The sequence below is a fragment of the Mustela nivalis genome (assembly GCF_964662115.1).
Source record: "Mustela nivalis genome assembly, chromosome: 20".
Taxonomy (NCBI): Eukaryota; Metazoa; Chordata; class Mammalia; order Carnivora; family Mustelidae; genus Mustela; species Mustela nivalis.
This window is the reverse complement of record NC_139039.1, coordinates 36,494,775-36,514,664: the sequence shown is the minus strand read 5'-3', so window position 1 is coordinate 36,514,664 and position 19,890 is coordinate 36,494,775.

Genomic DNA, 19,890 nt, shown 5'->3' with positions numbered 1-19,890 from the left:
TAATCATTTAAAATTCTGGGGAGAAACAACAGAAATGCCCTACCTCTACTTTAGATACATGCCCTTCTACTTTAGATACATAGACATGATCAATGCCCCCTCCCCTTCAAAGAGCAGGCATCCCGGTCCCCTGAAATTTAGCCAGCATTACACTTGGTGCACACATCAGGCCCCAGATGCTGTGCTGAGTAGTGGAGACTCAGATATGAGTAAATTGATAAAAACAAAAGCAAGCCCACACCAACAACACTCTGCCCTTGAGGATGACACAGGTCCTCCGGTCACCTAACAGCCTCCCCCTGCTCCCAGTCATGCTTTTCTGAAATAATACGAACAAAATGACATAATCAGAACAATCTAGACATCTAAAGTACAATTGTTTGGCATCTTCATTTTTCCTTTTAATATACAAATGCTGCTAAAACAGAGAAACACACACGTACAGACACACACTAAGATCAACCAGCACGCCCTCCACTTCCCCAGCACACAGGTGACCGAAGCCTGAACTCCAAACTCACTAGACCACCTCAGGAAACTGACGGACTCCACAACTACTTTTCCTCCAAGGGCCATAGAGAGTTAGCCCCTTCCCAACTTACACTTCACCAGTAAAACGTGCTTGGTCTACCCCTTTCTGGACCATGCCCACTGCTAACGTCTGCACCGCCACCAACTGCAGGAGATCTCATGGTGTCTTTGGCCAAGGGTCTGCCCACAGCTCTTACCACATATCAGGGAGCCACCATAATTGCACTTTTTGCCAAACAACTTTGACTGGACCCCACTTGTATATTGAGACCAAATTCTCAGACGGATGTGGAAAGTCAACGTTTTGCCCAATGTTGACCCAATGGCATACACCTGGGTTTATTCAGAACCGCCTGAGAGCAAAAGCCTGCCTGTCCCTCCCCATAACCTTGGCACAAGCACCCTCTTATGAGCGACAAGTGGACGGTGGTTGTAAATACTTCCTTTTAACGAAACTTTCAATAAGAGCTATCACTGTTCTCCTGACTGTATTATTTCCAGTGACACAGATTTTTTTAAATCGCATTTTGTTTCAAGATTAATTCAGAACAATAGATTAAAAGCTAAAGAAAGCAAGAAGCAGATAATATTGTGAGTCAGATAAATCCAGTCTTAGGTGGTAGACACATGGATAATGCTGGCCTTCCACAGTCGGCGTCTAAAGCTAACTCATTACCTCAACATTGACAAAGGCCTGAGTTCCGTGGGGAAAAGCAACCTTTCTTTCAAAGCACACGTGTGAGCGGGAACTGGAGGTGGGGAATCTACCCCGTCTTGTAGAAAAAGTGACTCCAAACTGCAAAGGAGCTTGTCGCAATCTTACAGGTGTGACGACACGTGATAACGGGTGGCGCGCCCCACAGCCGAGAGATCTGGGTCTCTGAAGAGAGCCCTGCTTTCCGGAGTCTGGCTTCTTCCTGTTCAACCCTGGCATCCTTGTCTTTCCATGGGTTTCTCTCCCAAATGCCAGGCTTTACTATCCCTTTACTCTCTTGCTCTCTTTTCTCTAACGACTCTTCCTATCCTCCTCCAGCATTTAACCTTAACTGTCAGGATAAGGAACTCGGGTATTCTTCAGAGTAAATATACTTGTAAAATTCAGGTTGTTTTTCATTGTGTGTGACCCACAATTGATTCTTCCTCCTGAAAGACAGTGGAGCTTGATTGAAAAGAGAGTTTCACTCCAATTCCACAGAAAAATCCTGCAGGAAATGGATCTGTTGGTTCCTTAATACTGGTATATTTTGGTAAAGGTAAACTAATCTGAGAAGACTGTGAAGTCTAAAAAGTGCCCATTTTTCTCTTTCAGGACGGCCAGGAGAGATCTAGGATGCCTGCCACCTTGTGTGACAGTTCAGCTGGTCTATTGGAAACAGCAAAGCCGCCGACAGAAGCATCCCTTTCCTTCTGTTTTTTCCCCTCAATTAGTAACTGTTACTTTTTTTAAAAAAAGATTTTATTTATTTATTTGACAGACAGAGATCACAAGTAGGCAGGGGGGTGGGTGGGAAGCAGGCTGAGCACAGAACCCGATGCGGGGCTCGATCTCAGGACCCTGAGATCATGACCTGAGCCGAAGGCAGAGTCTCTAACCCACTGAGCCACCCAGGCGCCCATTAACTGTTATTTTTAAGGCAGTTTTAGATTCACAGAGCACTTGAGCAAGTCCAAAGACTTCCCATATTCCCGCTGTCCACACCACACGTGAAGCCTCCCCTATATCAACAGGCTTCACGAGGGGGCACTCTGGTTGTCATCGGTGACCCTACACGGGTACATCATCATCTCCCAGAACCCATACTCTACCTTCAAGATCAGTCTTGGTGTCGCACACTCTGCGGGCTCAGGCAAATGTATCCTGGCGTGTGTCTGTCACTGTCGGGTCTCACAGCGTAGTCTCACGGCCCCGGGTCGTCTGTGCTGCATGCTGTCATCCTTCCCTGCACCCCTGGCAACCGCTGCTCTTTTTACAGTCTCCCTGGCTTTGTGGGTGAGCGACTGCCACAGGTGACCCGCATGGTTCGCAGCAACTGGGGATCTGAGCCCAGGTCCCGGTGTGGCACCTGCTTCACGCCCAAACCCAGCCTCTCTGCGCCCCTCCTGCACCTTCTCCGTGTGGTTTTGATTGTTTGTAGCTCATATGAGTTTCCTAAGAGAGGAGATTGTGAGAGCAATGACACAGCACAGCTCTGTGGTTCCATGGGGCCTCGGAATGTCTGTGTTGCCCCAGAAATTCTGCTTAAAGACAGGCGCTGTTTGCTTTTTGCTTGTTTTCCATGTTTCCTTTGGATGTGAATTATCAATGAGTTTCCTGCCCTACCACTATAAAAAGTAAGAGGCAGGTGTGTGCATTTAGTATAAAAAGCACATGGCCTTCTTAAGCTTTAGGGAGACAGTAAGATTTCATTCATTGGGGCACATGTGAGCGGGTTCTTGCAGAATCTGACTAGAGATATGAGTGTACGATCACCACAGAAGGTTGTTTCCCAGGTTTCTCTGAGTACAGTGAGCAGAGAGCTCACAACGTACTTAGCGGCGCGGGCTCCTGCTCTGGGGGTTTTCAGCAGTTGAAGCCTGGGGGTGCCCATATTAGGTACTCCCGGTTATTCTCCACATCAGAAAATTTCGAGAAGCAGGGCTATGAACAACGCTGTAAGTGTTACAGAACCTGGAGCAGCAGCAAATCGAGACTCGAGGCAGAAGCAATCTCCGTCCACCAACAGCTACGTATGAGCTGCTGACGCTCAAGGCCCAAAGACCCGTAGGAATGACAGCTTTCCCAGAGAAGTAAGAAAGGCGTCAGGAACGGAATCAGCTGGGCTCCTCTCTGGTTTGGCTGCACACAAAGAACCCAGAGCCCACCCCAGGGAAGCTGCCGCCACGATTCCCTCCACCCACACGCAGGTGCCGGTGACAGTCTCTGCTCCGCACGGAAGAAAACTGTGATTCTTCCTCGCAGTAATTGCTTTCTGGCTACAGAACTGGAAGCTGACGATGGTAGGAGACGTGAGTTCTTGGCTAACTCACACCTTCCCAAACTGTGCGTCTGGCCCCTCACATTGTTTGGGTCTTTTCCAACACAGGTGAGAGCGCATCCGCACCGAAGTGCTGACACCTGACAGGAAACATTCCCCAACTCCCTCACAGGACGACGGAATGTCACCTTCGTAAAATTACAACAGCTGTGAACTGAACAGTTGCACTTCAAAAATGAATTTGAGCTTCTTTTACCCTTTTATACAACAACAACAACAGCAACAAAAACCAATCCTGAAGCAGACCACTTTTTAATACCTAAGTTTGTCATTCTCACCCACAAGACGATTATCATATTAAGATACAGATGGCCAAGAGAGTGGCCCATGGAAACAGAACCCCACTCAAAAGAAATCCAACCCCACACACCTTGAAGATCCAAAATGCGCTGTGCTTCGTGAACACGTGTCGAGCAACACAGACCGCAGTACGGACTCGGCTCTGAATTCATGACATCACGCAGCATTCGTGTCTGTGATCGACAGCTACGGAGCTCACACTGCAACAGAAGAACCCACATCACACAAGAATGGTCTCCACACCAAGGGCAATGGTTTAGACAACACAGTCTCCTTTTCGGCACTAAGACCTCAGCATGGCTGTGAGCACCCTTCACTGCCATGAGTCAGAAAATGGTAGAATTAGAACCCCCCAAAACATAGAGCTCACCCGCGGCCCTCTGATCTGGGCACTGAGGGCTCCCTGGAGCCATGCACACAACATTCAAAATCTGCCCTGTGCCCACCGCTACTGATAAGAATATCCGTCTTCCGCGAGAGGTACTACCTTCCGTGTTCTCATCACTTCACATGTCTTCCCTTTCTGAATCTGACTCATTTTTTATGGCTTCGCATTTCGACCTTTGTTTTGCTATCAGGGATGGATTTCCTCCTAATATCTGTTATTCTTTTTCCTACTATGCCTGGAAAACCCTAATAGCACTGGGGACCCTTGCAACTGTCACCGCAGGAGAGAATTTTGCTTGTGGGACCTCATAATTAGAGGCCAGGAAGAAATGCAGCACCACATCTTGCATGACTATAGATCACCAATCAATTTTTTAAAAGATTTTATTTATTTATTTAAGAGAGAGACAGGGAGCACAAGCAGAGGGAGCTGTAGGCAGAGGGGAGGGAGAAGCAGCCTCCCTGCGGAGCAGGGAGCCTGATGCAGGGCTTGATCCCAAGACCCTGGGATCCTGATTTGAGCCGAAGACAGATGCTTAACTGACTGAGCCACCCAGACACCCCTTAAAGGCACCCTTAAATTTAAAAAAAATTTTTTTTAAAAATTGGTGTTTTAAGTCGCCATCTACTATGTCAACGTCCTTGCCTCATACTCCGAGATGTCCTTGGCACGTGGCCCCCCTCAGTCATCTTCAGATAGCACTTCCAAGGCAGGGATCCCACACCAGCGTGATGCTGCAACCTCATTCCCTGCAGTATCTCCAACACCTGTTATTTCTACCAAACCCAAACAGTTAAGACTTCCCTGCTTGCTCAGATTTTCTCATCACCCCCCCCCCCCAATCTTGGACTTCCTCATCATCCGAAATCCTCAAGCCTCCACTGCAGACATCACTGCGTGGCAGTTCTGCACACACGCACGCACACATGCTCCCACACTCACAACATAACATAGTTCTTGACCTCTTTCAGCACCTCCGTCTGCTCACCCACTGCCCCTCGCCCCAACCTAATGGCACCTGCTTGGCTCCACTCCCCCTCTCCTTAGACATGGCTCCCGACTCTACTGTTTCAGCTTCTCACCGGCACCTTCGACTCCCACTAGCCTTCTTTACCGATGAGCACTGCACATCTAATTGTAAAAGGATCACACATCTTAAAGAATATTCCTTGAACAAAAGTAAGAGCCACAAAACCCAACATCTGGGAGGTAACATAATTGGGTAACGAGCAGGGAGGGGACTTTAATAGATTTTTTTCCTACTGTCTCTATGACTCTCATAATACAAAGTACCTCTAGACAGAATTAAATAAGTAACTTTAGGAGAGAGAGAGAAAAGAGAGAGAGAGAGAAAGTTTGGATCAGCCGTGAAAATGTCCTTTTCGGAGAAGGCCGCTGAAAGACCTTCTTTTCTTCAGCCGCTCTCTCCCTCCTCCCGTAAATCTCTAGGGTTTCTATGTTCAAAACCTCCAAGTCACCACCTGCCACCTTTGATCGACCTGCCTGCCTCTGGACCCCTCCGAGGAGCCCACCTGACTCTCCAGGTGCCAAGCTCTGCACAGCGTCTCTGCTCACCCTCTTTGAGTTACTTCCAAGTAATCGCTTGACAGGCGGCTATTATTCCTTCTACCATCAGCCCTCGAAACTACAGAAAAACACGGGAAGAATCTGTCTCTGCCTACCACCAGAGAAAATCCCCATTATTCTTTAACGTACTTGGGTTCTCGAGTCAAAGCTTACATTACTCATAGAGCAAAATGGAGGGGTTTTGTTTTGGTTTGCTTTTAGTTGTTTTTGGTTTTGTATCAGCACTTCTTCCTAAATGATGAACGTTACTAGTACGTAGAACAAAAATGTTGCCTCTTATCAACAGCCGACCCCAGCTGACCTTGGCCATACAGCACCAAGCTCAATCATGGAGTAAAAGAGACCATAAAAACAGAATCAAACAGGCGTTTCTGGTTTTCATTCAATAAGGACATTTTTGGGAGTACTTCTGTTTACTAACTTGTTGATCTAAAACTAGGAATAACACTTCTAGCTTTTATTTTTCCTGTAACGACAAGTATTGCGAAAAATTAATTTATTTTTACTTTAGCAGCATAATAAAAATCTGGTACCTTCCAAAGAATTTCCAGCCAGAGTGTGCTTCCTCTTTGTGCTGAAATATGTTGATACTGAAATGGAACATTTTAGGTAGATTGGTCAGAAAATGTCCATTTCCATTTGAGTGTTTGGGTGATGTAGAATACAAAGAAGCCTTATTAATGTCTTTACGGAATCACATGGTTCTGTGCAGTCCCAGGAGGGAGGCACTGAAGTAAAGGAAATGGAGGGGCACACAGATATCCCCCCTAGTTCCTCTTGCATTTATTCTTGGTTTCCTTCCTTGTGTGCGTGCTGCTGGGCTATCTCCGCCGAGGCACTAATCAACTATTCACTCACTCATTAAGTAAGCAGCACTCTCTCGTGATATGCCCAGCACTGTTCTAAGACCTGAGGACACAAATAAGTGAACAGTGAGTGAAGCAGAGTCCCCATGCTCACGGACTCCGTCTTCCCGGTGGGGAGAGAGGTAAGGCAGAGGAAAAGGAAGAGTCAGATAAGAAGAAAAAAGAGGTGAGGGATGCAATATCCAATAGCATGGGCAAAGAAGCCTCTCTGAGAAGCAGCCTTTGAACAAACACCTGAAGAAAGCAAGAGGGTGAGCTGGTAATTTAGCCGAGCCCAGAGCTCGCCATGCCGGAGAGCGGCGGGTCCAGAAGTTCCAAGGCAGGAGGATGTTCCGCTCGCTGGGAGACAGGACGGAGCTGGTGTTCGAGAGTAGAGTGGGAAAGGGCAGGGTACTGGAAGAGAAGGTGGAGAGAAAGCCACGGGCATCAGAGCCGGAGGAGGACTCAGGAGGACTTGGACTGCCAGTCCGTGACTCCGGCTTCCCGCACATTCGGTGAGATAAGTACTAATAGGTGAACCTGAAGGTGAGAGTGAATGACCTTCATTTCTGTTCTCAGTAATTACATAAATAGTCATTGCATGTGAATAAAAGATTTTAATCTTGAAGCCAAAAAGATCACTAATTTCCCTTTAACATATTTTAACATAATAATACAATTTTCCATGCCCAAAATTTTCTTTATTTTCAAACTCTGGTCTAAACACCTCAAAGAAAGGCGGGAAGACAAACTTTCTCGATCATCCAAAAAACATTCAGGACTTACAACCAACCTGACGCCATGCAAACCAGAGCCTTCGAATTGCCACAATTTCTGGGGCAGACAGACCGTGATTTGGTACCAGGCCGGACACCAGTTAGCACGGAGCTGATTTTACAGAAGAATACACAGGTAAAAACAAAACAAAACAAACAAAACAAAGAACAAACAAAAAACAAAACCAAGGTACAAAAACATTGTTTGCTTACTTTAGCTGCATCTCAACACGACTGTCTCTCAAAGGGTTGCCTGGCCATGACCTAGAAAGTAGATGCACTTCACTTGCAGAAACAAGCACTAGAAAGGAAGACCCATTGCAGGACATAGTTAAAATACGGCGAATGAAATCTGGGAATTGAAGTTGTTGTCTTACATTCAACTCCAATCTATCATGTTATTTATTTTCCACTTCTTGGAGCAGGGAATCTAGAGGATCTATTTGTTATTGGGTGCAAAGAGTCTGAATGTTGACATTTAAAATCATCATACAACTTCTCTTTTCTGACTCCTTTGGACGTTAAAGCCAAGACTGTTGTATTGAAGGTAGAGGCATGACCACAAATACCTCCTAGACTATGACCTAGATGAGCACAGGTATTGAATCTGATTCACTCCTATAACCCAAAGTCAAAATACTTTACATGTGCTTACAATTAAGTAAATATTTTTTGAAGGGAAGTAAAGAACAAAGAAGAAAGATGTGTATACTTAATAGCAAAAGCAAGGATTCTCAGGTCCCACCGTAGAGACTATTACAAGGTCTACTTGCTCCTCTCACTGCAAACGCTGTCCTAACTATAAGGAGATGCGGTACTTGTTAAAAGAAAGGGATTCTTACTCAAGAGATGAAGAGCTATTCCCCAAACACCTTACTCCCATAAAAACTGTCCATACAAATGGTTTTGAATGACTAAATACCATGTTATTAAGATATTTTCCCTGTAAAGATATAGATACCCAATTTCTCAATTTCTACATAAGAACATATTACTGAGTTACAGAAATTTATCTGGGCCCACTTTGCAGATGTGAATTATGCTAAAACTCTAGATAACAAATTTCCTCGACTATCTCATTCCATTCTTAGAGGTACACAGCCTTCATTCAAGAAATGGCCTACTTGAGTCTTCTAAAATAGCTTTACAACCTATAGTTTCACAAATGGGATTCACTGTTTCTATCTAATGGATTTGGAATTCAGTGACATCCTATGACCCATGTTAGTTACTAGTTCCACACCCTTCTGTTAGCTTGGGAGAGCTCCGGGGGAAGTATCCAAGATAGCAACAGTGACATAAAGCAAAACTAAACAGTTTACTTGAAAGGTAAAGCACATTTCACTTTAGCTAAGAACAACTATGAGGAAATGTCACCTAAATTTTTAAATGGATGTTTTATTTACTAGTCTCATACAGTGCATTGGAGTAATTGGCAAGTGGTTTCACAGTGTCGCCTGGCATCATTGTTTCTTGACAAGTCAGGTGCACTTTGGGTGGAAAAGGGGTGACACAATTCTCTCTATTGATCCCTCTGTGTACACTCCGGTAATTACATAAACTCTGTTAAAAGACCAAACTTCAAAGTTTTAAACTCTCTCCCTGCTTTCTGCTAGAGGGGAGCACAAATATTAGAAGATTCAGCCAACTGACTTGTTCTACTCATCCGCAGCAAAATATTCCCTATGTTACAGCAAAGCAGAGTATAATGTCCGCACGTATCACCTGTCAAATACATTGACTTGATTTCCAGCTTTGCCACATGTCAACATAATGTGACAGTTTTTTCTTCCCTTTTCACCACGCTGTACTCTTTGGAACTTGGTCTGGAGCCAATATAATCCTTCATATATATGTGATTTCATATTTTGTCACAAAGTCCTATTAGCTTATTTAATTAATGGCAAAACATTGTTCTGAGGTCACTAAATGGACCCTACAGTCTAGAGTACTTCCTATCTCCAAGAAGGAGAGATAACACGGTCCACTGAAATAGATCACAAATTTCCCTAGAATACCTTAGAATTTCCAATATTTCAACTTACTGATGTCTCTTAGGACAATGACTAAGAAGAAACAGAAATGGAAAAATCTAAGAAAGATAACTTAAAATAAACCTAAAGGTACTGAAAATTTTATTTTCCATTCTTAGTCAATTTTTGAAACAACTCAGAGTCAAAGTCATAATAATTCCTGAGGGGTGGAAGTGAGATAAATTTATGTAATATCAAAGAAAGAAGGAAAGAAACCAAGAAAAAGGGAAGGAACAGAGGGAGGAAAGAAGAAAGGATCCTAAGACCCAAAGACATGATTAGTTTTAGACTACCACATGGTTGCATTTTATTTATTCATTTGTTTGTTTGTTTATTTATTATTTTGCCAACTATCTGGTTCTCAACTATTTCCATGCCCACTCTTACCAAACACGAACAAGAAGTATGCATTTATGTTTCCCGTCTTTCAGTTCTATGATCACAAGTTGATTGTGTTTGGGCCAGTGAAAAGATTCCTAGATGAAAGTTATTTTTGTCTTAAAATTATAAATATTAGAATGATTTTGAAGTACTAAGAATATGCTTAAATGATGTGAATATGGATATATTCACATCATTTCCTCACAATAGACAAATGACATGTTAAGAAAGCTAAAATGGAGAAGGTCACACTCAAATACTTTTCCACTTCTCTCGCATCCTGAATGTTGGCTTTGCCATGGACACTGAATAGGGAAACAGGACTGGCTTTCTGACACACAAACTGGAGTTGCCTTGAGATTGCAAGGATTCTAAATCCTCCTTGAAAAGTACCCACTTATTTTTTTTTGCAACAAAGTGCATGGGGCTTTAGCTCTTCGGTAAGTAATATCCCCTTTCTGCTGACAGCCCTTTATTTGGGATTAGGTGGCACCGTGGGTACGTAACCTCAATGCAGGTGCTTATTCATAGAGGAAAACAGTTGTGTAAGCTACCAGTGTTATGTTCTTTGCTCTGATGAGAGCACTTAAGATACCAGAGGAAAAAGGTATATTTGGAAATGACCTGGAAAACTTGCCCTTTGTCTGTGATCTTTACAGGCAGGTGATTACTTTCTGCTGACTATTAGCGGTTTACTCTCACGGCAGTCTCTGTGGGCAGCCTAAGTGTGGTCTAAAGGGAACAGAGCAGGACAGGAGCTCGGTGGCCACAATTCCAACTCCAGGTGCCACTGATAACTTCAGTGACCTTGGAGGTACGGTGGTACAGACAGTGAGAGAGGAAATACCCATAACTACTCTGGCCACTCTTATCTGAGCATCCTCGACCGGAAAGATCAGCTCCACAAATGTCTGAAATGCAGACCGACTGGCTTGCCACATGACGAGCGAGGGCAGTGACTGATGCGACTGGCATTTACTGGATTGACACATGGGACACATGCTAAGCATCCTCTATGTGTAGGAAGCCTTGCATGCACAAACAAAAAAATAAACAATCTAAAACGAAGATTATTTCTAGAGCGGAAAAGGTTCTGTGATTCTAACATGTATATTTTAATCATGTCTATGACCATCATCCTTTATCCTCAGATCCTAAATTCTAGTAGAATCTCATTGAAAACCAGAGAGAAAATAATAACCCTTGAATTTCAGATGCCCTATCAAAATTTGCTTTTCAGAGCTTGATCACTTATTTCTGTCAGAAACTTTTCAAAAACTACCCACTCAATAATGTAATAAAATTTTCCTCAATTTTGTTGGTCTTTTATTACCACATCTGTGCCCCAGATTGCAAACCATGTTGCTGGAACTTTTATTTGTAAAATATTCAATCTATTATGTGTTAATTACATGTAAAATATACAGATTAATATACTATCTTGAGGGGCTTGACTTCCTATTAGGATAGCAGGAGAATTATTTTGAGGAAAAGTATAATTAGGACATATTAGAGAAAAGGGTAAATATGTTGAGTTCTTTTCTAGCACTGTCCTCTGACTCGAAGTCAGTTCAAACATTAGGTAGAGATATATTTTCTCCTATTTAAAAAAAAAAAAAAAAAAAAAACCTAAACTAAATTAAGCTAAAACCTTCAAATGCGGATCCTGAAAACAAATCAAATTAGGATAGTTTGAAAAGAAGCAACATTTTTAAAAACTTGGAAGTTTACTTATTATTTTTGTTACATAGGATTCAGCAAGCCATCCACTGGAGGAAAAGATCGTAAACCTTGGCATCTTTTCTTTCTTCCCAACCGATAATCCTTCCTCGTGCCATCTCAATCTCAAACCACCATGGATCTAAGAGGAACCAGAATGTTGTAACCATTCTACTGTGGGAACCAGGGATGGAAACTGGGAGCATCCAGTATTGAAAAGGGAAACATTAGGCAATTCACGGTAAATATGTGATAGATATCAAAAGGGAATAATTATAGGAAAATTGCCCCTGCTTAAGATTATTGAAGGGTTTCAAGTGTGAAATTATAATGCTTAAGTGATATTCTACGACATGAAGAAACAACTTCACCAACTTATTTGGCCCTCAGAGAATGCCCTAAAGTAGAATGATTGATCTTCCGTCTAATTTTATCTCCGTTAATGGGACTGCCAATGCTCTCCTTGTTTAATCCTTGTTTGAAGATTTCTAAGTCTTAATAACTTGTGGCAGCAAGTTCTACAGTTTAATTATAAGACATCTCATTAGCCGCATTTATCCATTTCAGATATGTTTCTTTTAAGCCTACATTTTATAATCTCTTCAAACAGCAGCTACCATGAAGGCCTTCTAGGATAAATGAATTAGAGAACTTTTATAGGACAAGTCTGGGGCTGCTGCAAGAAAGACAGCATGCCAAAGAAGACAGAAAAAAGTGGACGCGCACACTTGCTTTCCTTTGCATGTTGGAATGACCTCGGGCTAAGTGCTTATTGAACAGGCCACGTACATCATTATCTTGCTTCCTAGGGACGCACGTCCCCAAGCGCTCTGTGCTGGTCCTCAGTCATGTTGGCAGAAGTGCCTGGCAGCTCATTTTCCCTTTTGATAAACACGATTTACGTGCTTCCTGCGGCACCATTGATCTAACCTAGTAATATCTACAAATTCCCCTATAGATTATTTCCCCCAAAGCAGTGCTGTGGGATTTTCCTTTTTCCAAGCAATTGAAATAATTATGGAAAGTATTGTCCCTTAATGGTACCTCTATATGTCTTTCTCCCCCCCAAACAATCCAGGAATAAATATTGTTATATTGCTCTTTCTTACTACTCTTCTAATGTTCTCAAATGAATTAAACTTTTTGCAATATAAGAATTAACTTGAAGGATTAGAGACTTTGATCTGGCAGAAGACAGGAATGAAGGAAGAAGGAAAACACAACATTTACAGGCACATATTGTCCCATCTGACCTTGGAAGTTTAACATCTCTGAGCTTCCGTTTTCTCATGTTTAAGATGAGGATAACAGCAATTCCTATTTCAAAGTGTTCTGTGAGGACTGAATGAGCTGACCTATTCAGAAAGGCTAGCATAATGCCTGACAGACAAGACCTCTGAGTCGCTGTTTCCACTATGATTATTACTGCTACTACTATTACCACTCAGAGTTTCTCTGTAACCTCATCCTAACAAATGCAAAGCCCTAACTACCCATTAAACGAGGCTTTGACCTTCTTCTGCTTCATATTCTCCAAATTAAGGTAACTTCCTAAAAAGAGCAGTGACTTAGCCATCACCAAGTTTTCATATTCCAACATGAACACACGTTGATACGTTGTTCGGAGGGGCTCACAGGAGGAGCTGGTAACGCAGGGCTCCCACACCTTCCTATCATACACAGTGCCCTCATGTAGCTTCGTTCTAGACAATACTGCGCAGAGACAAGAGGAGCATGGGAAGACCATGAGAAAGCGCTCTGCTGAGAACTAGAGAAGCCCTCTCTCCTCCTCTCCAGACCCTCACCATTTGCCTGCACAAACTGATCATTTTATGTCCCAAAATGCTGTTCCTGGAGGTCTGAACTATGGACGTTGCCCAAATACCCCTTCCATGGATTCCAGTTTACCGACAACACCATGGTCCATGCTTCCTTTCCACTTCCGAAGTGATGAGGACGAGGTCAGAGGTCACCTGCACATCTACCTTGGTTCACGCTAGGTCACCCAAATATTTGGTGATGTTTCCCACCGTGCATTCCATCAGGAATCTACAGTATGGTCCAGATCCCCAGATGTCCTCCTTAAAAATGGCAATTGGGTTTTAGCAGGCAAAGCGGAGAGCCTTCCATGGGTTTTCTCATGGAAATCTCACAACTGTGGGTTTGCTGCTTCTATCCCCGAGGAGAAGTATTCTCATGGACATTCATTGATTCATTGCCATTGTTTAGTACCTGGCATGTCCCAGACACCTTGTGGGATGATAGAGAGTGAAAACAGACATGATCCTACCTCCAGTCGTATCTTCAAGTTTCTCGTGGTGGGGGAATAAATCTAATCAAAGCCTCAACTAAAGATAGTTCCCCACTAATTATGTCTACCGGTGGGGTTATATGGCACTAGGAGAAATACAGGAAGAGTAATTAACCAAGTATTCAGGAACCACGGCACGCTCCCCTGAGAGAATGTGGGTTATGCAGAGATACAAAAGATAATACAAATCAACTGCACAGACACAGGGAGGAGTGTTCTAGACAGCGTGATGGAATATCATCCTTTTTTCCTTCCAAACACCAGTGGAAATGGTCCAGGGCGTTTCCAAACACCGTGAAATGTTTTGGGAGAAGCGAGGGCCCTGATGAAGCAGACTGCAGGTGCTCTGTGGAGAGTGGCGTGGGGTGGGTGCTAACACCGTGAGAGACTGTTCTCTCCGGGAGGCTATTATCCTAACTACATTAAAGAGAATCAGGCCTTGGACAATGAACATGGATATAAATCCAGTAAAGGAATTTGAAAGAATTTTAGGAGTAAGTCTTGTTTTTTTTTTTTTTTTTTCAAATGACTCCCTGATTCTGGCTTCCACTAATGAATGTTCTATTTTTACTCATGGAGACATAGAATTCTCAAAAAAATCTGTGTTGGAGCAAAAAGATTCTGAATTCATATATCCAGCCCTTTCAACATCAAGTTTACCCTTTGATTCTCTGGCAGCAGGGTGTCAGCCCCACGTAGCTGACCATGTTCTCAGAACACAGGTGCCTCTTTAGGAAGTCAGGATCAGAGCTGGCCGTGATGTCCCAAGAGTAACTCCAACTTCACAAGCAGAAATATGAGCATAATGAAATTCACTTCTCCACGGCTTTTTGAAGCTGTGATTTTTTGTTTCATTTCCTGACATCACTGGACTTGTTAGCAGGGCCGGTTCAATTCTGTACTAGTTTCTTATCACTGTAGGTCAGAAGTCCCAGCTTGGGTCCTGGAGGGCTAGATTCAGGTGTCAGCGGACTGCATTCTTTTGCAGAGGCTCTCGCAGAGAATCTGTTTCTTGTTTGACTTGCTGGCAGAATTGACTTCCTTGAAGTTCCTTGCTTACTGGGAGCTGAGGGCCATTCACAATTTGCAGGCTCCTTTAGTCTTGGTCTCTTGGCTGTCCTTCTCCATCTTCAAAGCCAGCTTCTCTCTGACATCTCTTCCATAGTCAAATCTTCCATTAACCACAACTAGGGAAGGTTCTCTGTAAGGAGTCTTGTGATTGGGGGATTCCCACCTTATAATGTATTTGCAGGCTCCCTGCGTTAGGGTATAGACATCCTTGGAGGATGGAGGCATCATTTTTTTACCACATCTTCTTACTCCTGTTGCTGCCCCCAAATAATCCTTCCTTCCATCCTAAAACTATCCAGGTATGCACTAAAGAGTGAGCGGGTGACACAAACTGGTGGACTCAAGTTATCTACAAAATTCCAGGCTTTTCCCCATCTTTATGTCTTGAAGACATCAGCTCCTAGATCATGGTCACAATTCACACTGTGTTTCTCAATGAGGGCAGTATGTAGGCACAAGACCCCTCCCGTGTTTTGTCCACATAGTACCTGGACTTTGTCCTTTAAGTTGTCTTGGCCCAACCTTTTCTAAGCCAGGCAACCCCATGGCCACACCCGATTTATTACTGCCAAATTCTTCTACCCCTCCTTGAGCTCAGTGGCAAACAGTATACTCTACCCCTTCTCTGCTGATCTCATTCTTACAATTGTTTTACTGAAGCATAATTAACATTCAGTGTTACGTTACTTTCAGGCATACAATATAATGGCTCAGCGCTTCTCTCTCTTACTCAGTGCTCGCTGCAGTAAGTCTTCTCCTGAGACCGTGCGTTTCACCCGTCCTTCCACCCGCTGCCCCTCCGGCAACCATCAGTTTGTTCTCTATACTTAAGAGTCTACTTCTTGGTTTGCGTCTCTCTTTTTCCTTTGCTCATTTGTTCCTTAAATTCCACATATGAATGAGATCATATGGAACGTGCTTTCTCTGACTGATATACTCCTCTTAGCATTATATCCTCTAGGTCCACACATGTCACTGCCAATGGCAAGGTCTCAGATCTTTCCTTTTTTGTGGCTGAGTAATATTCCACTCTCTGAAAATATACATTCTTGATCCCTTCATTTATGGATGGACCTCTAGATTACTTCCATATCTATTGTAAATAATGCTGCAATAAACAAGGAGTTGCACACATTTTTTCAAATTAGTGTTTTCATTTTCTTTGAGTAAATACCCACCAGTGGAATTACTGGATCCCAGTAATTTATTTATTTAAAAATAAAAAGTTATTTTTAACTTTTTGAGGGACCTCAGTGCTGCTTTCCACAGGTGCATCACTTTGCATTCCCGCCAGCGGTGCATGCAGGTCCCTTTCTCCCCACACCCTCGCCAACGCAGGCTGCTTCTTGTGTTGCTGATTTCAGCCATTCTGACAGGTGTGAGCTGATAGCTCATTTTGGTTTTGATTTGTATTTCCCCGACGAAGAGTGAAGCTGAGCATCTTTTAATGCGTCTATCGGCCAGCTGTATGTCTTCTTCGGAAAACATGTGTTCAGGCCCCCTGCCCACTTTTAATTCAATTGTTGATGTCTGTATTTATGCATAATTTTGTCTTTTTCTATATTTTGGACTTTAACCTCTCAATGAATATATAGTGTGCGATCAGCGTCCCCCGTCCAGTAGTTCACCGCGCTACTCTTGCTTCCATCGGGACTGCAGCCGTGAGCCATCGCCCCTGCGGCGCTGGCCATTACCTCCCGTCTCTCCTCTCGCAGCCTGCATTTCCGGGAGCAATATCACAGATGTCAGCTTCCGTCGGAAACTCTGCCCTCACCAACGCCGCGGTCCTTGCTTCACGAGATCTCCGCCGTAGCTAACGAGACCTTCCCGCCGCTCTGCGCCGGTATCCGCGCAGCTCACACGCGCGGAGAAGATGCACCACTGCGGACGTCTTACTTCACACCTATGACCCAGCCTCACTGAACACTCATCACGCCCAGCATCCGAAACCCTCAGGAGAATCACAAGCTCCGTCCCTCCATCAATTCAGCGATTTCTCTTCATTACTCAAAAAGAAAAAAACAAAACAACAACAACAAAAAAAACCCTCTTCACTCTCATTCCTAAAGGAAATGCATCCATTTATGAACTGGACTGCATCCCATAGAGCTCTGCAGAGAAAAAAGAACCCAAAGGATATGTAGGTGGGCAGATGGACAGACAGACAGGTTTATGTCAAGGAACTGGCTGATGCAATTGTGGATGGTATACAAGCATGATAATTAGCTCCCACATATCCTGTTGAAGGACACTCATCCCACAACACCCCTGTCTTCTGAACCAATTTTCTTCACGAGTCAGGAAAATTCTTTGACCCCCATTTCCTCCTCCACGTACTACTGTCCCATTTCCTCTGTCATCATTTACAGGAAAATCCCCTGATGATTTAAATTCCTTTGCTCCTTTTCTCTCTCCCATCTGAGTTTGGCTTTTGCCCCAATGTGATAACAAAACTGCTTAGGGTCAAGGTTCCCAGCACCTTGCGTTGGTAAATCAAAAAGTCAGTTTCCAGGCTTCATCTCATTCCACCGGGGTTTGACGTGGTTAAATACTTCTTTCCGAGTCACTGTTGCTCTCAGGTCACCCACGACAACCCCAGCCCATTCCTTTTTCCTCCTTTCTTGCTCTGGCAACTCCTTCTTAGTGTCTTTTGCTGACTCCTCAGTGATCTGACTTCTCAATTTTGAAGAGCCCCAGGCTACAGTCGCGGACCTTTTCTCAGATAAACTTGTGCCTTGGGTAAGCTCATCTAATTGCTTGGCCTTCAAGACCAATTATATGCTGATGACTCCCAAATTTACAGCTCCAGCCTGACTTCTCTTTGAACTTTAACGTCTAACAAACCTCGGCAAGCAGCAAGTCTGCTCATCCAGTTTGGTTCAGGGCAGACACCTTGTAGCTCCTCTGACCCATCCTTCTCCCTTACTTCACGTTTACCTCTTCAGCCAATCTTGTCATCTCAGCCGCCTCTAAAATGAAGGGTCAAGGGCAGCTTTTCTATCTCTTGGGAAGTAGTACTGTCCTGGCCAGATTGAAAGTGTTGGGAATATTTGTTGCTGTACTGCATGCAATAAAACATGCCACATATTAAAATCAAGCAAAAAAAATTACATAGCAGTATAAAATACTTAAATAAAATTGGAGAAACTTAAATATGAATCAAATATGAGATTATGTCACCACTGATAATTCCCTATGTGTGGTACTGGCATTTAACTTACAAAGGAGAATGACTTTTTCCTCAGGAGATGCTGAACTATCTTTCTATCTACAAGCTACTTTCCAGGGATTACTCCGCATGTTTTTATGAGTGTACATATGGGTGCATGGGTCTGTGTGCAAAGAAAAAAGTCAAAACATATATAGCAAAATGTTACAAATCAGTGAATGTAGGTAAAAGGTATATATGGGTAGCTAGGTGTTTAAGTGTTTGTTTCCCAAAAAATAAAGGGTTGGAAGAAAATGTATGTGGAATCCAACCACCTCTGAAACGATCATGAATACCCCTAGTCAAAGGCACCATCAACAGTAGCTGAATTAACTATAAAAAGCTCTTAATTTGTCTTTCTTCTACTACACTTGCCTTTTTGTCAGTTAATAATTTTTCATTCGGACACCTGGGTGGCTTAGTCATTTAAGTCTGCCTTTGGCTCAGGTCCTGATCCCAGGGTCCTGGGACTGAGTCCCTCACTGGGCTCCCTGCTCAGCTGGGAGTCTGCACCTCCCTCTGCCTGTTGCTCCCCCTACTTGTGTGCTGTGTTCTCTCTCTCCCTCTCTCTCTCTCTCTCTCTCCTTCTCCCTGACAAACAAAATCTTTAAAAAAATTACTATCCGTAAGTCATATTTATAAAATATGAACCACATAACATAATTCCTCTGCTCAGAACCCTCCAATTGACGAGCCGTGTTCATAAATACAAAACTCAGGATAATCTGCCACTACCAGCTGCCTGTCACCTTTTTGAGCTAATCTCCGACTTCTTCACCAACTCCACCCAAGCCATACTAGTCATCGGTCCTGGAAGTTTCCAGGTACATGGGCTTCAGAGTCTTAAGATTTGAGACACCTTCTGCCAGATATATTCCAAACATGCTCCAGAATCCCCTCTTTCTTTTTTAGATCCTTTCTCCAGGAGCTCCTTCTTTTTATGATGCTCTGAGACCCATCCACTGGAAATCACAAACCTTTCCCAAACATGCTCGAATCCCTTCCCCTGATAATACTTATCATCAACTGGCATGTTTGATTGGCTTGCTTGGCTACCCACTCTAGAATGTCAGACATTAGAGCAAGTATTTTTTTTTTTTAAGTTCATTTACTTTTCTAGCCCCAACGTCTGGAACTATGCCTAGAATCTAAAGAAGTGCTAAGTGTTGAAAGGAAATGCATCCAGTGTATAAATGCTTCCACATTAGCATCAAGTTTGGTTGGGTTGGAAGGAAAAACAAAGACAAAATAAAAAGGACCATGCCACTGATTCTCCTGAGATATCAGTCAAAGAGGATACATTCTGGGTCACATACACTCAGAATCCAATCATGATAAATCCTTAAATCAAGTCTATGCAGTCATAACGTGAATGGCTTCCATTTTGTTTTTGTAGGTCCTCAGTAACACTTGAAGTCCGTCCAGCTAGGTTGTTGAGGCTTCTGGGATTAACATAGCTGAAAAGATTCTTATTTTTCTGAGGAACTTCCATACCATATTTCCTAGTGGCTACACCAATGTACACTCCTAGCAACGGTTGCACAGTGTTCTGACTTCTCCATGTCTTTCGTGGGCACCAACCAGCTTCCGTGCTTCCTGACAGTGGCCCTTCTAGCCCAGGTGAGCCAGCAGCTCAAGCCTGGAGGCCTGAGGAACACACTTGCCTTTCATGCTCACTTCTCCTGACTTACCAGCCCCTCCGGAT